The following is a 19,251-nucleotide window of genomic DNA, read 5'->3' on the forward strand; positions in this document are numbered from 1 at the left end:
TTTATTTTATTTTGAATAAGCAGCACCCTTTTGAAAAATGGGACCTTGGGAGGACAATCCAGAGTCCCTTCTGCGTTTGGGGAGCATCCAGACATGCTGGGCGCCTCGCTGCGCACTGGCTGTGCAAGGACTCCGACGCAGTGGAGACACAGCTTGCTGTGTCTGTTTTGAGTGATTGAATTTCTGATGTGTGCAGAGATCGTGTTTGAAAACGGATCTCTCAAAGCCTCTGAGGTAGTTCTGAAAAGAACGTTATTCCCTTGTTAAATTTCAACGTGTGTAAGTATATTTGGATGAGGCATATTGTGCTCGCATGCTGTGTTTTGCTTTGGTAGGAATTGGTTATATGCATGGTTTGTTTTTTAATTGTAGTCAGTGGTGAGTGTCTGGGAAGTTTGCTATCAGTGGGAGTAAAGCTCTGGATAGATATTATAATCATCTAGTACTGGGGAAACTTGGACCATGAGCTGTTGTTTAGGAGTTGTCACTTTGATTCTTTTCCACAGACTTTCGCACTTAAAATCACCACTGAAAAAATAGTCAAATATTCATATTCAGTAATCAATCCATGCCCTGACAAATTCCCTTCAGAGAAGCATGGGCGTGGGGTAGATTTCTGCTGTCTTTGAAACCCAGCTTGATCTAAGTAAGGCACTGTGACTTGCCTTTGACATCTCACCTGGCAGTCCGTTCTGCCTTTTCTCCTTAATGTAGAAGAATTCTTCAGATTCTTCTCAAACCCTTAGTTCAACCCCACAGCATGAATCCAGAGTGTTAATCAGACTTAGGAAGTTTAGTAGCTGTGGGAAAGATTAAAGTCTATGTCATGCCATGTTCCCTCTCAAATCAGCATGTGGCAATGCCAACTGAGACAGTATGTTGCTTGATGTAGATCCATCAGTGTCCACGTGCTTTATATATAAAGCTTAGCACATCCTGTAGGGAAGAATGCATGAATGCCTTGATCTGCAAAAAGTCTGTGCTTGTACTTAGCTTGTCAACCATTGTATGCTGTATACTTTTGGTGATAAAGATAAGCTTTGATTTTTGTTGAACTCTGTACATAAAGCTAAGCATAGACATAGAAGTCATTTGGATTTGACCACAATGTGAATTAAGATCAAAACAAAAATCATTTATTTTTGGGGGAAGGATTTGGATGTGGAAGAGGCAGAAGCAAATGCCATAAGTTGACTCACAGAATGAGTAGTGCCATATCTGCAGTTGGTTGGTATTTCTTGGCATGAGTTGCCTGTCATTACCTGGAGACAGGACTGCAGATTACTCCTGAGAGGTCTAAGGAATGACAGCCTAGTGTCAGTAGACTGCAGGTCTATGATCTAAGCTGGAAAATGTTGCAGAAATGGAAGGCTTAAAAATCCCTGAGTTGGAGCTGATTTGGAATATAACTTTTAGGGAGTCACCTTATTTTGTTTATTTTCTGTTTACCAAGTCTTTGCATCCTTTCATCTTATTGCTGTTTCACCTATTCAAAACTTTAATCAGTGTTATTAACTGATAACAGTTTCCATTGTGCACTCTCCAAACACACGGCTTTAGTCACCTAGAGCAACCCATGGCAAGCACTATCTATGAGTAAGATTGTGCAAAATCCCTTTACAGGTGTGCTGTGGAAAGGGAGAGACTTAACCTTTAGGTGAGGGCATTCTCAGAGAGTTGCCAAAGGCAAATAAGGAATACATGGGAACAGCAATTTGGGTGGAGATGCTCTTCTGAAAGAGAGGAAGACTTTTTTGCAGGTGGCAAAGCTGTTGCTGGTATTTTAGCAGGTATTCATAAGGCTTTAATTTTCAAGTGCTTATTGAGTTACAGTCTATGGCTATAAGGTCACATGTATTTCAACATCATGCAGCTCAGGGCTTTAGTAAATGTTGAAAAAATATCTGAATTTATTAACATCCGTAGGTAATGCTAGAACAGAGTTTCTCAATGTATTAGAAACAGCTCTCTTAGAGTATGAATGTTGGATTGTTTAAAGCAGTCTGTGACTGACAGCAAATTTTGTGCCTTATGAAGATATATTTAAACTTCATGCGTTGGTAAGAATTCCACCTGGCAGTCTTAAGCAGTCTAGATGTGATGTGTGTAAATACCAGCTCTGTCTTGCAGAATGCAGTGCATCACAGGGCTGATGAAGATGGATTACGTTTTTCTGCAAATGACTTAGTCGATGATGTGACCAGGTGAATGAGGTTCTTTTCCAGTTAAGCTGTGTGCTAGTGCTCAAAGAAATGCAGAGAAAATTCGGCAGTCAGTATCAGTGTTGATACATTAGTTGGATGAAAGCAAAAGTGATCTGATATAGTTTTAAATGACAGTAAGTATTACCTTGCAATGTTTTTATTTGAGCTGTTGAAAGGCAGGTTTTGGACAACGGAAGGGAAATCTGAAAAAAGAAACCAGAAAACTTCTTGGAATTAGTTTTGTTTCATTTTCAATAGTACATACTGATCTAGGATGCAGTACTAATTGAAACACTGGGATCTTAGATTCAGACGTGTTGAAATACAGAGAGGATTCAAGTGAAGGCATGTTAGCAGTAGAAGAAAAGGTCTGCTGAAGGAGATTTAAAGATACTTGAATAGGTGGGAGGATTGAGAATGCAAACAGAATACTGATGGCTCTTTGAGAGGGGATGCTGTTCCTCTGAGTTAGACGTTTATTCATTTGCAGGAAGATGTGGAGAATGGGTATGAAAGGCAGTTTTACTCTGTTTACCATAACTAGCTAGAATTAGTTGAAATTATTCATGTTTTGGTGTCTCTCCCCCTGAGATTTACTTATGACTACTTTTTGACTGCCAGGCATCAAATTTCTGTCTAAAAATAAGAAAAATAAATTACTTCTAGGTAGGACTTAAGAGGTGGTTGTGCTCTGTACTCCCAAGCTGTTGGATGCAATTTGTTCCATTACCAATTAAATGTAAAAGACCAAAATAATCCTTGGAAGCAGGACCTAGAGTCCATAGTCCCTGGCTTCCAGTGAGTGCCTTCTCACAAGGACATGGAGTCCTGCTCTGAGACAGTGGTTACTTAAGCCTCAGAGAGAAATGCCATTGACAGAAAGGCTAGAGAAGTCTTCATCCTGACATCTGTCACTTTGAGTAGTCTCTGGACGTGGTCAGAGGTGTTTGCCATACCCCAGGGAGTGCTACAGTGTCTCAGGTGCCTTAGGATAGGGAACAGTCCTGCTGCTTTCTTTTTCTGTGACTTAATACAAAAAGCTTCTCATTTTTCTGTGGAACCTGATTCTGTGGTTCTGTGCACTTTTTATCAGCAGATACAGGCAAGGAGTAATTTCTTTGTGAATCTTGAGTGTCTAAGCATCAGGTGGGTGGTGTGGCCCTGTCAAACATGAGACTGCATCTGTGCATGCTGATGCCTACAAAATTTATCATCACCTCTCCTTTTATTTTCTTTTCCACCTCTCCAATACTTAGCTGCAGTTAAGTGGGATTTTTGAACATTTCTTTTGGTTGAAGCATCAAAAGTGCAGGGTTTATAGGTGCTTAAATGTCACCAGGGCTTATCTTCCAGAGTCTTATAGGTTTCTTCCAGAATTATTAGCATGGCAATGATGAGGGCCATATAAGTTCCTAGATGAACAGATCTCTTTTCTTACCTACCTTTTGAGGGCTTTAGGGGCAGCTAGGATACAGAAAATGCAGAGGTTCCCTGTGTTCTTTGCTTTCCTTCCTTACTGACTTATTTGTTTTAGAATGAATGATGTCTGGAGGTTCTTATTGCTCGCTGAGAAAAAAATCTGGAGACTGTTTTTCATATGTACAATCAGTTTTTTGCTGATCATTGCTATCCTCCTTTCTCTGGAACATTTGCAGTGCCTATATTTACAGACTGCGGGAGCCCTCCTGCACTGTGTCTGTAAGGTCCTTGCACTCCTGCAAGCACCAGAAATTCTCAGCAGGGGGTTTTGCCACTTTGCTGCTGTCTGCCTTTCCCTGCTGCTGTCTCTTGGAATCACTCCTAGTAGCAGGTTTCACTGCAAGCAGAAAGTGCTTGAACTAAAAATAACTCCTAAGCCATTGGTATGAATGTTGGTCAGGGTGTAAGGTTTTGAAGGGCATATGTCTGCCCTCCTTTCCGTGCACTGTCTGGAGCTGGCACTGGAGTGGGGTCAACTGTTGCTACAACAGAACCAGCTTTCCCTTATCCCACAGGCAGAGAACTGCTGAGTTGTCAGCTGTTGAGTCCAAATTATGCCTTTTACCTCGGGGAGCACAAGTTATAAAAGCACGTGTCATGGAAACAAGGACAGCAGTGTAGCAATTCCCTGCTCCTTCTGCCTCACTTCCTACCCTGCGAAAAATCAGACTCTCAGCACAGCCCACAGCAGAGGATGGACTACCTCTGTTGTCAGCTTGCTGTTAGTACCAGCTTCCCACTCTCTTGGGCTATATGTTGTCAGGGAGCAGAGTCTCCTTTCTCTCCTGTAAACCCAGCAATTCAGGGGCAGTTTCCTGCAAAAACAAAAGCACAGTCTTTCAGCCAGCCTCAGTCTCCTGGTGTTAATCCTTAAATACATAAAGTAGCACTTTCTTGAGGTTGATTTTTATGCTGCAGCATCTTCCTTGCCAGTAGGCTGCTTGTGGTGATACAGTAACGTTGGTTGGAATATTATTGTGAGGGGTTTTTTATTTTTTTTCTTTTGTGTTTGTTTGTTCGTTTGTTTTGGTTTGGGCTGGGTTTTTCTGGGGGGAGGGCAGGGGACAAGGGAAATGATTCCATATTGATGAATAACGTTATACCAGTGTTCTCTGCCAGTATTGCTTACTGCGTTTTGATCATCAGTCAAGAGTACTTTCTTTTGGAACATACACATATTCCAAAATTAGAGGTATATATTTTTGCTTGCTTTATACCTACAGTTGCACTGATAACAGCTTTGTAATATTGACTGAACCTTGATAGTTTCATCTCAAGGTTGCCTGGTAGTTCGTAGTGCCTAATGATGGAATTTAAATAAAGCAATGTGTTTAGGTGATAAACACTGTCTGAAAAGTATTCTGGAATGCTTCTTATGCTTGCATAATTTTGTCATTATTGCACAAGTTGCTTAAAGGTACAATAAAAGTACGAGTAACAGGGATGATTGAAGGTGGTTTACACTGTCAGTCTGGCTCAGAAATTGTCCCTGTTTTACTTCTGGGCCACAGCCAGCCATTTAAGCTAGTTTTGCTCACTGAATAAATCTGTTACTTCCCTCCAAGAGGAAATACAAGCTCAGTTGACTAGATAGCATAGTTAAGGATAGTTAAGCATTTATTCTGGATGGCGTGGATATGGCCTATGGCAAGCTTGGCTAGGGTGGTGAGCAGAGCAAGCCAGCTCTATTCAAGCTGTCTTTATGCCCTTGAATGCCCCCCACATTGAGCCCTTGGGCATGACACACATTTCAGCCTAAAGCTTTAAAAACTTTTTTCTTTTCACTTCAAGGACTTTGAACTCAGAAGCGCAAGAAAAGCTCTTTTGGAGCCAGATGGTGACCCAGGCCACTTGCTGCAAAGATGTGAACATGGTGGTCTCAAATAGTGTGAAGGTGAGCCCATCTACAGCATTTAGGCTGTGGGTGAAGACACCTCCACACTGCTGTCCATCAGGGTGGTCTGAGCATCTTTAATATTCATGTTTACTGTAACTTTATAAGCTGCATTTCAAATTACTTGCATAATTGAGAGTTGCATCCCACATGCCTTGGAGAACCCAGATGAGAGGGAAATTTGGACAAGGAGAGCAAGAGCCATGACTCTGCTCAGCATGTGGCTGGTCTGGGTAGGCAGTTTCCTTTTGGGGTTGTTTGGTGGTATCTGCCTTAGCCTGGCAACCCTTCTCCCTTCCAAACAGGACTTAGCATGGTCATCCAGAAGCTCTTGTGCCAAGACAGCAGTGCTGCTCATCCTGTTATGTAACTGTTTGGATGGCAGATCATGGTTTTGCACTTCTTGAACTGAGTGATCTAATGGCCTCTCTTAACTGTAAAATCAGTGAGGACAGAGCTTAAAAATATCTTTCTTAAATAATTGGTTTTAATATTACTGCCGGGCAAAAAGGCTTCTTAAATCAAATAAATTTCAGAAGAAAATTATAGTGGTCAGTATTATAGGTGGAGCTTCTGCAGATTCTGAAGCCCAAAGATGAATGTAAGTTATAAGTGTTCCAATTGCAGCTAATTTTTACAATAATTCATGTTTTGGATCAAGTTCAGCACTTGCGGCAAAAGATATGTTTGACCTTTGAGGTTTTACAGCTAGTCTGGAGCTAAAACCAAGGAGATAAGCTTTCAAAGTTTAATTCTAGGCAGAAAAAAAGTAAGGAGGAGAGAGAGAAAAAACAAAACAAAAATGAGATTTATATTCTAGACGTCAGTGTTGTCTTGAGTTGTGTACAACAAGATCTGAAGTACTGTGTGTGTGAGGTGACTGTAAATGTCAAGCAAACTCTTTTACTCCTCATAGGGTTTCTTCTGGTTGTGAGGATAATAATATCTGTTCCCTGGAGTCTACCTGTTCCTCTTCCTTTTCCCCTTCTTCCCCCTGCTCTAAATGCTTCCAAAGGTCATGGCTCTGGGAAATCTTTTAGTGCACAGGTCTCAAGGCACGTAACTCATAATTCATCTGCTAGAACAGCATTGTCACAATTCCCAATATAGAACAGCCTTCTGCTCCAAGTTAAATGTGACTGACCTGTCTCTTTTTTCAAGATGATGGGAAATTTTTGGAAGAAAGTATTTTTGACCACATGTTGCCACATATTTCAAATGAATCAGAATCAGTCTGGGTGTAAATCCAGCAAGGTGTCATGTGACCCTTATTTTAAATCTTACTTCAAAGTCTGTAGTTTGTCCCTTGTATATTGTATTTCTTCACCATTAAGATGCATATTTATGTGAGATCTCTTCATGATTTCTGCTATTCTAGTCTGACATTGGTGTAATATGAACTAAAGGCTTTAATATAGGAAGCCCTATATTTGTAGTGAACCCATATTTAGAAGGTTTTTTAGGAATGCATCCAGTCTTATTTTTTGTTAATCAGTTCCCCCCTCCCTTGGAGAGTTTTGCCAATGCTTAGTTAGTTTTACTTTTTGCAATGTTCACTTTTCAGTGGAGGTCTACTACGTGGCATTTCCTCTGGTGTCTTATGTGGTGGGTTAAGTTTAAATCCTTTCTCTGTGCACGTAATTGAGAGCTGTGACCAAGCAACCTCACTGAACTAAATAGTTGCATTGTTTTAGCCTTTGCAACAACAAATGATCTCTTAGACCCAAACTGCTCAAAGTAATCATTTGATCCTTTTTATAAATCAACTTTGTACTGAATGAAACTACTTCCACTGCTAATGAATGACTAGTTTTTCTCTTGTGCTGTTGGATCAAGTGCTTTTGTAAGGTAACCTGATCCATACAGAATAAGTTGTGAGGACTTTTATTTTTGCTTGAACTATGATAACTGATAGTTTGAAAATTGAATGTTTTCCGGTTGCTTCCTCATATTTCAACTAATGAGTGGTGCAGCTGGTGTTAATATGTGAAGAACATGTACTTGAAAACGTTAGATTCTTATCTGTTATCCTTTTGCCCTGCTGTATGCATGCTTGCTAATCAGTAGGTAACTCTGGGTTGGAATTTGGGCAGTGATTGCTGCAGACAAAAATGGGAGCAAACACTCAGCATCACAATAGCTGCCCATAGAATTAGGTCACTAACGGGCTTTCAGCAAAATAATGTTAATTTTTCTCTCCACAGACTCAAACACTGAAGGTATATTTTGTAATTCCACATCTTTTCTGAGTGATCCTCTAGTGTAGCATTCTTAGCAAGACATTATATATGAGTCTTTTAATTTCAGGTACCTCATGTGACTGTCCAGTTCAGCATTCAGTTCTCCCAAACTGAAGACTAAGGACTGAGCCTGTCACAGGCTCCTGCAGTTGGGCTCCTGCCAACAGTACAAATGTAAGTTTATGCATGCCTTTATTCATAAGCTAGAATTAGTCATCTACTTATGTGTTTGCAAATTCAAGAGCAATATGTGTGTATATGTGGTTACTGAGGCTTCTTATCTTGCATAAATCTGCAGTAAGTCAGTCAGGGGCAGCACTCTATGGCTTTGAAATACCCTCTCATCAGAGGGCACAGGTGATCTCTGATGGCATTTAGCTGCTTGTTTCATGGGGCTTAAGAATTAAGATGAGTAAGGTGCTGCAATATAAACCCAGCTGTCTGATGAACTGACTCTTTAATAACGGTTTAGCAGGTATTGGTAATAATTGCCCTGAGTCTATCTCTTCTTTTGAAATAATGTACATTAATTTTTTTGCCATTTTTAATGATAGTCAGTTGGTTTGGTTTGGTGTTTTTTTAATTCTCTTATTTGGAAAAAAAAAGGATACTTGTTATTTGCATTCCTAGTACTTACATGTATCTCTGATCTTTTTAAGCCCTTCTCCTGTGGCTTGCAAATATTTCCTGCATATATATTGTTTTAAAGTCAAATACTTATGTCCCTGAGGCATATGCATTTTTACCTAAATATGTTTTGCATATATGATCCTTGTACAGATTTAGTGAGTAGCACTTTAGTATGGAAAGTTGCAGAAATGGGAAAGCATAGAACTCTCCAAAGTTATCTTAGGTGGTGTTATTCTTATAATACTGTGTGAGTTCTAATGACTTGCTTCATGGTGAGATTGGCACAAGCTTTTGTAGAAGAGGTTTTCATAAAAGAAAGAAAAAGTAAGATGTTGGTGTTTCATACCATGAAATTTACATTAAAGGTTTTTCAGGTCTCTGGATTTAGACAGGTAAACTTATAAGAATGTGCTTGGCCTTGTGCCTCATGTATCATGTATCTGGATGGGCCTGTTTTAGGTGCATGAAGAGCAGAATTTTTCCTAAGGAAATTCTGTTCCTACTGGAATAGAAGCTAAAAATAAACTGAAGCAGAACATGTCATTCATGTGCTTACACCAAAAGGTTAGTTCTCCAGTTGATGCTCTCTTCAGGTTCCCCTTGCACCCATGTTCTCTTCCTCATGTCTGGGCACCTCAATCTGCAACCACCAGAGAGACCATTGAGAATTGCTGCACGTCTCTCATTCCCACAGTTGAACTTGCTCAGCACTTTGGAAACAATAGCTGTTTCATTGCTGAGTTGTGAAACAAAAAGTTAAACTTATCAGCAACAATGCATGAAAAATGTGATGAACAGCCTTCCACAGGAAGAGATTTTTCCATTCTGCTGTGTAGGTATACAGAACTTATTGGTGTCAGAAGCTAATAAGTAAGAAATCCTTCTTCTTTTGTACGTTATCTGCCAGCTCAATGCTGAGAGAAGTAAACTGTAAGATTTACTAATAATAGCAGGAAGGAAGAACCCTGTTAAGCAAAGATAGAAAACTTGGACTGACTTGTGTGTGTAAAATGCAAGGTTGTTTTTTCCTCTCCTCAGCCTTTTTTTATAGTCAACCTTCAGAAGCTAAAAAAAAGGAACTTCAGGAGGTGAATCTCGCTTTCAAGGGAGGATTGAGGGAGTAGGAGCAGATGCAAGTTACAGATGCTGTAGTGATGGTCATGTGAAAGTGATGTGAGATATGACCCTGAAAATTTCTGTTTTGTTTTCTCATTCGAAGTGTGAATCACCTCAGGAGAGACTTGTGGAACTGAATCACTCTATGTTCTATTAGTAGCAGTCTCAATTTTGTATGAGCTGCTTTCAGTTTTAAATGGGGTGCAGCAGACGCTGCTGTCTAAGCTCTTGCTGGTGGATTATACCTTCAGCAAGGCCTTTGACACTGTCTCCCATAATATACTCCTGGAAAAGCTGGTAGCCCATGGCTTGGACAAGTGTACCCTCTCCTGGATTAGGAACTGGCTGGAGGGTCGGGCCCAGAGAGTGCTGGTGAATGGAGCTGCATCCAGCTGGCGGCCGGTCACCAGTGGTGTTCCCCAGGGGTCTGTGTTGGGTCCAGTCCTGTTTAACATCTTTATTGATGATTTAGATGAGGGGATTGAGTGTATCGGCAAATTTGCTGATGACACCAAATTGGGAGGCAGTGTCGACCTGCTGGAAGGCAGGAGGGCTCTGCAGAGGGATCTGGATAGACTTGAGAGATGGGCTGATTCCAATGGGATGAAGTTCAATAAAGCCAAGTGCCGGGTCCTGCACTTTGGCCACAACAACCCCCTGCAGCGCTACAGGCTGGGCACAGAGTGGCTGGAGAGCAGCCAGGCAGAAAGGGACCTGGGGGTACTAATTGAAGCTCAACATGAGCCAACAGTGTGCCCAGGTGGCCAAGAAGGCGAATGGGATCTTGTCCTGTATCAAAAATAGTGTGGCCAGCAGGAGCAGGGAAGTGATCCTTCCCCTGTACTCTGCGTTGGTGAGGCCACACCTTGAGTATTGTGTTCAGTTCTGGGCCCCTCAGTTCAGAAAGGATATTGAGGTGCTGGAGCGGGTCCAGAGAAGAGCAACAAGGCTGGTGAAGGGACTGGAGCATAAGTCCTATGGGTAGAGGCTGAGGGAGCTGGGGTTGTTTAGCCTGGAGAAGAGGAGGCTCAGAGGTGACCTCATCACCGTCTATAACTACCTGAAGGGAAGTTCTGGCCAGGTGGGGGTTGGTCTCTTCTCTCAGGCACTCAGCAATAGGACAAGGGGGCACGGGCTTAAGCTGCGCCAGGGGAAATTTAAGTTGGATATCAGGAGAAAATTCTTTACAGAGAGAGTGATCAGGCACTGGAATGGGCTGCCCAGAGAGGTGGTGGATTCACCATCCCTGGAGATTTTTAAACGCAGATTGGACGTGGCACTGAGTGCCATGATCTAGTAAATGGACTGGATTTGGACCAAGGGTTGGACTCGATGATCTCGGAGGTCTTTTCCAACCCAATCGATTCTATGATTCTATGATTCTATACACAGGTACTCGATTTACTGCCCTTCCTAAGCTCTAAAAGAGACAGCAAAACATTGCTTTATTTTACAGCAATAAAAATTATGGGTCCTAACCATCTTGCATATTATTTTAAAATGTTCATATCTTCATTGCTTTGTTTCTTTCACTGAGCATTATTTTAATGATTCAGTTTGATCTAGCAGAGTACTTTTATAACAGTCCATTCTGAGACCCTCCATGAAACACCTGAAGAGCTTTGAGGAAAATAAAGAAACTTCCTAATATAAGAAAACTCCACCGGCAGACAAAACGTAAACTTTTCATTTAGATTATTCTGAATATACTTAGGAAGTTTTTTGCATCTCTTTTTTAGTGGAACTTAGAGATCTCAGTCTATGTTTGAACCCTATTTGAAATAATTTAGCAGAAATTGAAAAGAAAATTTGAACTTTATGTTTTCTTTTTATGCAATGCTCTTCCTAAACTGAATGATCAGTCTAATTTATTTGACATGGAAAGTCAGGTGTTAATTTAATTGTAAAACAACTACATCTTGTGCCTTTGGCATTACAGTAAATTATTTATTTCGATTAGGGCAATACAGTTAAGGAAGTGCTGCATGTTTGTAGAGGGGATAACATCAAGGAGCACACTAAAACTGAGATGAAATTCCGTGTTTTTTAGCAGCATCTGAGTGTATTAGAGGGGTAGAAAGGATAAAATGAATGAATCAGTTTATATTGAGATACTGGGTTGCTAGCTGTGCTGCTACAAGATACACAAGTGCACCATAAATCCTTTGCAGGGATCTGGGGACCTCTGTGAGAGGAGCAGAGTGGACAAGGAGGAGTAATATTAGCTTCAGACAGCTGAATTAGGTGTGCCTGCATGACTTTTGGGTCCATAGTTCCAGTGAAGGCTGTGAACAGCTAGAGGATGAGGGGGTACTGGTACCATGAGCAACTGTGCATTCTGAGTACTTAAGATTAATTTCTACACTTTGATGCCTTAAAAGGAGGATATGCATGTGTATGCATAAGAGAAAAACTTGAGGGGAGTAAGGTACAACTAAAACAGCCTGTAAAAGAAATAAAGAAGTTCAACTTCTATCTAATTACACATGGACAGGCTTGTTCTGATAATGTCATATTATATTGTAGACCTTCCTTCTTTGTCTTTGGGAAGGGAATAGCAGCATTCAGGGCCACTTGGGAGTGGAGCAGAGAGTAAAGCATTTGCCCACCCCAGTCGAAGGGTAGTCTACACATAATAACATTTCTGCAGTATGTCGTCATGTGATATGTCACATACTTACTAAGAGTGGAAATACAGCAGGGCATGAGAGCTTTTAAAGTCTCAACAAAGATTACTACAATGGGAATTTATCAGAAAATATAGATCTATAGTTTCAGGGATTGCCCATTTCCTTGATTAGTAAAAGAAATCAATTTATTTCTCGTAAGTGACTCTCATTCCTTGCATTCACTCTAAAAGGATATCACATAACTATTGCTCCTTTTTCTCAATATATTATTTAGTGTGAAAGCCGCATTTCAGCATTCAGTCTATTTATATGCTGTTTGTACACGTGGAGCCAGACTTTCTTTGGATTTGGTTCATTGTACCTTAAAAATAATTTGAATACCACAGGTTTCCTTGTAAACAATGAAGGATTGCAACCCTTGGGTCATTGCCAGTTGTTTAAAAAAATTCGCACTTGGAATTACTTCAATAATTATCAGTGTTCTCTTATAAAACTAATTAGGCTTTTCCTGTGATGGAAAAAAGATTAAAGGTCATATAGTCCAAAATAAGTTTTTGGACATTGCCAGATTAAGGAAAATAAATTCTTTCATTAATTAGGTCAATGTATGTAATGTTTTATTAGTTCATAAGGATGTATAAGCTGAAAAGAACTGGCAGGGACAGAGTTCTGGAGATAACATGACTGATAAGGAACAGCAATTTTATTGTGCAGTCCTCTTTGTAAAATCTGAGTGATATGGTCTGGCCCTTGAACCTCACATGGAGTAAAGCGCTGTTGACATTGTGGGCAAATGACATTTGCCTCTGAAGACTTGCTGTCTTGAGACCTACCTAGAGGCTAACAGTACACCCCCTCCCAAAACTGAAATGTGCTTTGGAATAATTGGTTTTGAGTTTTGCTTCAGTTCTGTGTCGGTAAAATGCAGTAAGCACTGGAGAAGTGGGAAACATTCTCTGTGGGTTTTCTTTGGATTCTTGGTTTATATACTGCAAAAAAATGTGGATGCATTTGTTTCTATGCTCTGCACCTGTATTAAGTACTAAAAAGGCAGAGTGGGTAGCCATCACAGTCATGATAAGAGGCATTTTTTATGTATGTAAAGTCAGACTTGTGTGCCTTTGCTCACTGTGCTTATTCCATGCTGTGTTGCAGAGCACAAGAATTCAAGGAAATGTGTCGACCATGAGGTCACCAAATTCAAGCGTATCAGGAAATATGTGTAGCTGTATCAGATTTACACAAATACATCCTTCACCTCCAAGCAATATTAGTTTGTCAGTTGTAGTAAGTATCAAGAAAGTTTTTTGAATGGGTTAAAACACGAGTGTGTAAATGACTCTGAGCCGTTTCCTTATTCTGCACAGCACAATAGCCTAGGAGATCAAAAGTTTTCTTTTGGCCAGCAGTGTCCCCTAACCTTCACCCTTTGCTTTGTTCTTTGTTGAGATGATTAGGTGGTTTCCATCTGCACCTCGATGGGAGAAGAATCTGTGCTTGTTGATTTGAGCTGACTTCCTAAGGAAGTTGGACTTATCTGATCATGTGTTTTCTGTCCCTTTTACCCCTGCAATAACCTTTGGACACGCTGCTTAGGTTCAGTTCACTCAGGATGAGGAGATGAGGTCTCAGCATACCGTGTCCTAACAAGCTTGGTGAAACCCTGCAGCTGGATGGAGAAACCGTGCTGAGGAAATGGCTGCAGAGTGAAGTCAACCTTTACTGAACTGAAATCCAGACTTCTCTAGCGTGCCTTCTCTTATCTCTAATAAGCCTTAGGGGTAATCTATAATAACATTGGCCTAATATGTAATAACAATAAATCACGAACAGGCTTGCAGATATCCCAAAACATATTTAATCTATTTTTGGTAGTATTCGGGTTCACTGTGTTTCTCAGAAGAGTTTGTTTTTTTGTTGTTACCATCTGGAGAGCAGTGCTTGTGTTCTTAGTAGTGATGGATATGCATGTATTTAACTACGTGCTTGATGGCTAATTGATATGGCAAGGACTTCCAGACTTGGGAGTTAGACACACAGTTTTCCTTTGAAAGTGCCTTTGTTCTTCTGAAAATCTCACACTAGGAGATCATGCAACATCTGACTTGGAGACCACTCTTCGTGGGATATGCTGAGCAGTGTGTGAAACAGTTACTCTGGTAGGACTAAGGGTTTCTAAATTAACATATGGTTTAATTGGAGACAGGCATAATTCAGTGAGGCCACAAGGCAAAGTGTGAAAAATGTGCCTATTGCTTGAAAAAGACAAAAAAATGTCATCTGCTAAGTTACCTTTTAGTTATGGTAAAAATAAACTTTCAGTTCCTAGAGTGTCTCTTTGCTTGTTTTGCCCTTTCAGTCCCCTGGTCTGCCTGACTGCTCCACCTCTTGAGTATCACTGGTTTTTTCTCTCCAGATCATCTGTTCTCATCTCCTAGCAAGGTGAGGGTGCTTCTCATGCTGATTGCTACCTGGAAGCAGCCAACAGCTCTCCCAGTCTGCAGCTTGCTTACTTGTATTTCCAGTGTCTAACTGTCCTGGGATCAGGGAAAAAAAGGAAGAACTGAAATTACTGGAAAGCAAGGACAGCTGCAAGTTGACCTTAGAACCTGAGAAAGTTGAAACACTTACTGCATCTGGGGTGCACCTTTACTCTTATTGGTAAAATTTCTTGCCAAAAGGCTTGCCTCTGTAGATGGTGCTTGTGACCAGGAAAATGCGTTGTTGAAGTGTTGATCCTTACACTGTGTGTTGTGTCGCGACTTCTCACTTCACCTTGCAGAGCAGAGGCAGGCTGAGGTGGCTGCAAGATAACTGCAGTGACTTCCCAGTATCTCAGAGGTGATGCTGCTGTTTGGCAGCTAGAGGAAGCAGTGAGGAGGGAATTTTTCTCCTTGTGCTTGACGGGAAAAAAACCCGGCAAAACAAATGTCTCATAGGACTGAAAATTTGGCCTTGTGTACTCCTGCACATTTACTGAATAATATATTAACACCCTGTCTTTGTTTCCTTTCTTCCGCTGCAGATTAGGGGAGAGCATGCAGATAGGCAACTTGAATTATTTTATCAGCTTTTAGATAGAGAAATAGCAGATTCTTACATTAATTCCTCAGAACTGGGGAAAGCCAGATTCCCAAATGGGATTCAGGTTTCATTTATAAACGAGTTTTAGTGATTCATGTCCTGTGAATCTTTTATAAAGCGGAATGGTGCCATGTTATAAAACAGAGAGGGAAAGCCTGCATTTAGATTACTGAAGATTTTTGTCTCAACTTCGGAAATTTTTTAAAGGATGTGGAAGAATGTACTCTGTTGAAAAACAGCCAAGCTCCCTCAAATAAATCTTATTAATTCTACTTTCATTTTTTTTATTACTCAGATAGCTTTAAAGTCAAAGAATGAAGGCTGTGGGATCAGCAAAGCTGTTCTAAAGGAAACCAGTTCATCTTCTGTTTCTGTGTCCATTGCCTTTACTGTCAGCTGTATTGGCAGTTTGCTTGGTTTCCCAGAAATGTGTATTTCTGGCATGATTTTTCAGATAGGGGAATTTTTTTTTTGGAAGCTTTCTGTTGGCAAAAGTAGGATGTGTAATTTGATATATGCATTTTTGTCTGCATGTAAGTGTGTTTTCTTTCACTTTGAATGTTGAATTAGTATCTTTGGGCAGACACAAGTAAAATGAGCTTTCTCCACCTGCTAAACAGAGTAATTTTTCTTCTAGCAATAAGGTTTGATCTAGGCATAGACTTAGCACCTGCATTTCTGCTTGATTATTTGGGATTATGGCTGCTCAGTATTGCCAAAAATGCAGCCTCTCATCAATCTCTACAACATTTTGGTGGTGTGCTATGTAATTTTCCTTGAGACCTTTTAATGTTCCGCTTGGTGGCAAATTATTGTGATGATACCTTTAATTATGGAGAAAAAAAAATTGCAACTTGAGAAAATTTATGGACAAGCAGATCTCTCCTATTATGTTTAATACATATATTTTTACTGATTTTGACTACTATTCTCCACTTACAGGTTCCCTAAACCTTTTGTATAAGGTGACTTTTTAATAATTTCTAGTGTCTGCTTGTGGAGCACAAACAGTTCTATGAAAACTGCGGCAACTAATCCTCAATTCGTAGACATTTTTAAAAAACAGATCTGGAGGCTTGTGACTGTCGGATCAGACTGCAGGCAGAAAGAAGGCCAGAAAGTTTATTGATTTTTTTTTTTTTTTTTTTTTTAGCTCTTCTGTTTGTTTGTTTTCAGAGTGGTTTCCAAGCACTTGACAATGAAATACACTCAGAGACCAGAAAACTCAATAGTAGAACAAAGCTTTGGAGAACTTTTGTGCTTAGAGAACTAATCTGTTGCAACTGACTAAAAAACCACTTTTTTTTCCCCTTTGAAGAAAATTGAGCATTTGGTCAGCTATGCTTTTAAAAAAGAAGATACTCAGAATCAGTTAAGCCAAGAAATATATAGTAAGAAGTGCAGTCAGTAGGAGACATACCAGTTACTTTCTGGTTTTCCCTTTAAGAGATTAAGTCTAAAGGGGCCTGGTAATGGCTTAAATGCTCCCCTTTTCTCAGGAGGTCACAGAATCTTTAACCTTCTTTACAGCTGACAAGATTTTGAAGCAAAGTTGTCCACAGATATTTTCCTAGGCACACATTATTGTCTTGGAGAACTGTTTCCTCTCTTATCTATCTGATCACCAGTAGATGCACTGTCTGCATCAAAACATCTTTAAAAGTAATTTAAAAGTCGGTGGGTATTGAGCTGTTTTAAATATCAGCCATCAACTGTTGGCTTCAATGAATAGGAGTGTGAATCTAATTGTTCCTTTGCTACTTTACCTGCATAAAAGGGAATTTAAGGGTAGTTCCATAAAGCTCTGTGCAGAAGTCATGACATCCCCATGTACTATAGCTTCCAAGTTATTATGGAATCCTGTTTTTAGTAGATTCTCTCAAGTATGAGCAGTTATATACTGAAGCCTGTCAAACCTTTGCTGTCAGTATGGCATGAATTTGCATGTGAATACTTTTTGCAGACACACGTGGTGTTGTTCCTTAGCATAGGTTTATGGGAGGCTCTTTCCTTATTTGAAAATTTCAAAAGTGAAAGACCATTTCAGGCAAGGCCATTAAGATGAATTTGCTGTGCAAATACACTCACGCTAAGTCAGGACGTTTGCAGTCCATTTGAGAATGAGATTGGAGTCTGAAGTACTTTTTTTTTTATTCATTCATGGCTAGGCTTTGCGAACGAAGATTTGGGAAGGCTCTATCCGCATTTGTTACAGGCACGCTGGTGGCTTATGAGGCCAATACGAGACAGACATATCCGATTGCAAAAGGCACAGCAGAAAGACTCCTTAGATGGTATATTCTGCAAGACACGGTTCTTTCTGCGTTGCTTTTTCTCCTTGAGAGTGATCCTGCGTGTGTTCTCAAAGGAGACAGCTCCGTTATGGATGGTGTGTCTCCAGGCCTCCTGATTCAAGGCCAGAGTAGACCAGTTATGGTGATCAATACGGCCAAGGCTGAGATGTTGTTTCAGGGAGTCCTTGTATCTTTTCTTCGGGACTCCTCTCATGTGGCAGCCAGTGGCAAGTTCACCATAAAGCAAGATCTTAGGAAGACGGTGGTCCTTCATCCTTGAGACGTGCCCTGCCCAACGCAGCTGTGTTCTCATCAACATGGCCTCAATACTTGTGACTGCTAGTCTGAAGTACTAAATAAACAGCTATGTGGCAGCTTTATACAGTATCCCGGGCTGGATCACACACTGAAATCAAGTCAACAAGGTCTGAATGTTGGGAGAAAGCAAACATGGCATGAACTGTGTAAACACATACTACGCATAGGTTTGCCATAGAAAAGTTCCTTCATTGTGCTTAATAATGCTCAGACCTCGGGGCAGAGATATTTCAAGGCTGTGGATACAGCAGCTTTGATTCACAGGGGAATATTTGTTCCAGGAATGATCAGAAATATAGAAACTGAGAGTGGGAAATGGTAAAAAAAAATTAAAAAAAAAATAAATAAAAAAAAATAAAAAAAAAAACTGGAGTTTTTAAGGGAGATATTAGAGATCTGATATCAGTCATCTATTCTGTAAGACGTTTCTGCAAGGCAGAGGTTAAACTGTTCTTTGCTGGAGATAAGACAAAGTAATGTGCTTAAAATGGAGCAAGAGATAGTTGTGGAGCACATTTGGAACACTGATGATAGTGCCAGTAAAGTGACACGAATATGTTGCCCAAGGAAATTAGATTGTTATGGGATGTGCTGTTGCTGGTATTATTTAAGATGAACAACTGTTAAAGGTGGTTTAGTTGCAATTTAGTCTGGTGGAGACAATTGGCTAACCCCCTTGGTACCATTTTTTAAAAATAAAGACTTGCAGTGTAAAGACGGTTGTGCTTAGTAGTAACTGCTCCTGTTGAGCTCCAGCCAGCCATGGTCAAGATTTTGCCTTCCTCTGACAATGTTGAGCTCTCTTATCCTAAATAACATCCTAAGAGTACATCTGCCTAGAGGATAATGTACTTCTCATGTCTTTTAGGCTAAGGAAAGACCTCCATGCCTTGTTTGATTTAGACTTGAACTGATGGGGGGCAGCTTTCATTCAAAGAAAGTGAACTTCCTATTTTTAATGTAACTCAATTATTTTGTAACTTTATAATTAAAACAAGCCTATAAATGGGGATCTTTTTTCCTGACTAATGGCATTTAATTATGTGACACGAGGCTTTTATTTGCCGACTTTTCAACAAGTTATAAAATGTTTGTAAGAAAACAAGAGCCAGGGAGTCTACACTTCTTACGAAAGACTGTGGTTTACAAGACACTCATCATGCCCTGCATAAGAGTACATAGGTTCCCTTCTGTACCTGACTCTGAAACAGAAATTAAAACTATGCTTGAGTTAGGAGAACTTGGTATGACTCAGATATCTTGTAATGCACTGCTGTGATGTACTCTTAAAACTTCTGCAGTAGGAGGACCACTCCATGTATTGAAGGAGGTGCGAAAAACCAGAAGATTTTCTTAAAACAC

The 19,251-nt window shown here is 40.3% G+C and overlaps 1 protein-coding gene across 8 annotated transcripts in view; it reads left to right on the forward strand.

Annotated features, from left to right (window-relative positions):
* The window catches only part of LIFR (LIF receptor subunit alpha), a 94,238-nt gene that overhangs the window by 34,380 nt on the left and 40,607 nt on the right, over positions 1-19,251 (forward strand). For 2 of the 8 annotated variants that reach the window (XM_064641736.1, XM_064641732.1), the window contains exon 2: positions 7,885-7,991. The exons of 2 other annotated variants lie outside the window; for them this stretch is intronic. The gene's annotated coding sequence lies outside the window, so the exon portion shown is untranslated. Of the gene's footprint in view, positions 1-22; positions 280-5,474; positions 5,578-7,884; positions 7,992-19,251 lie in introns of those variants that run through there. 4 more of the 8 variants (XM_064641733.1, XM_064641734.1, XM_064641737.1 and 1 more) reach the window with 4 other exon arrangements.

Source organism: Pseudopipra pipra, chromosome Z (genome assembly GCF_036250125.1).
Source record: "Pseudopipra pipra isolate bDixPip1 chromosome Z, bDixPip1.hap1, whole genome shotgun sequence".
Lineage (NCBI taxonomy): Eukaryota > Metazoa > Chordata > Aves > Passeriformes > Pipridae > Pseudopipra > Pseudopipra pipra.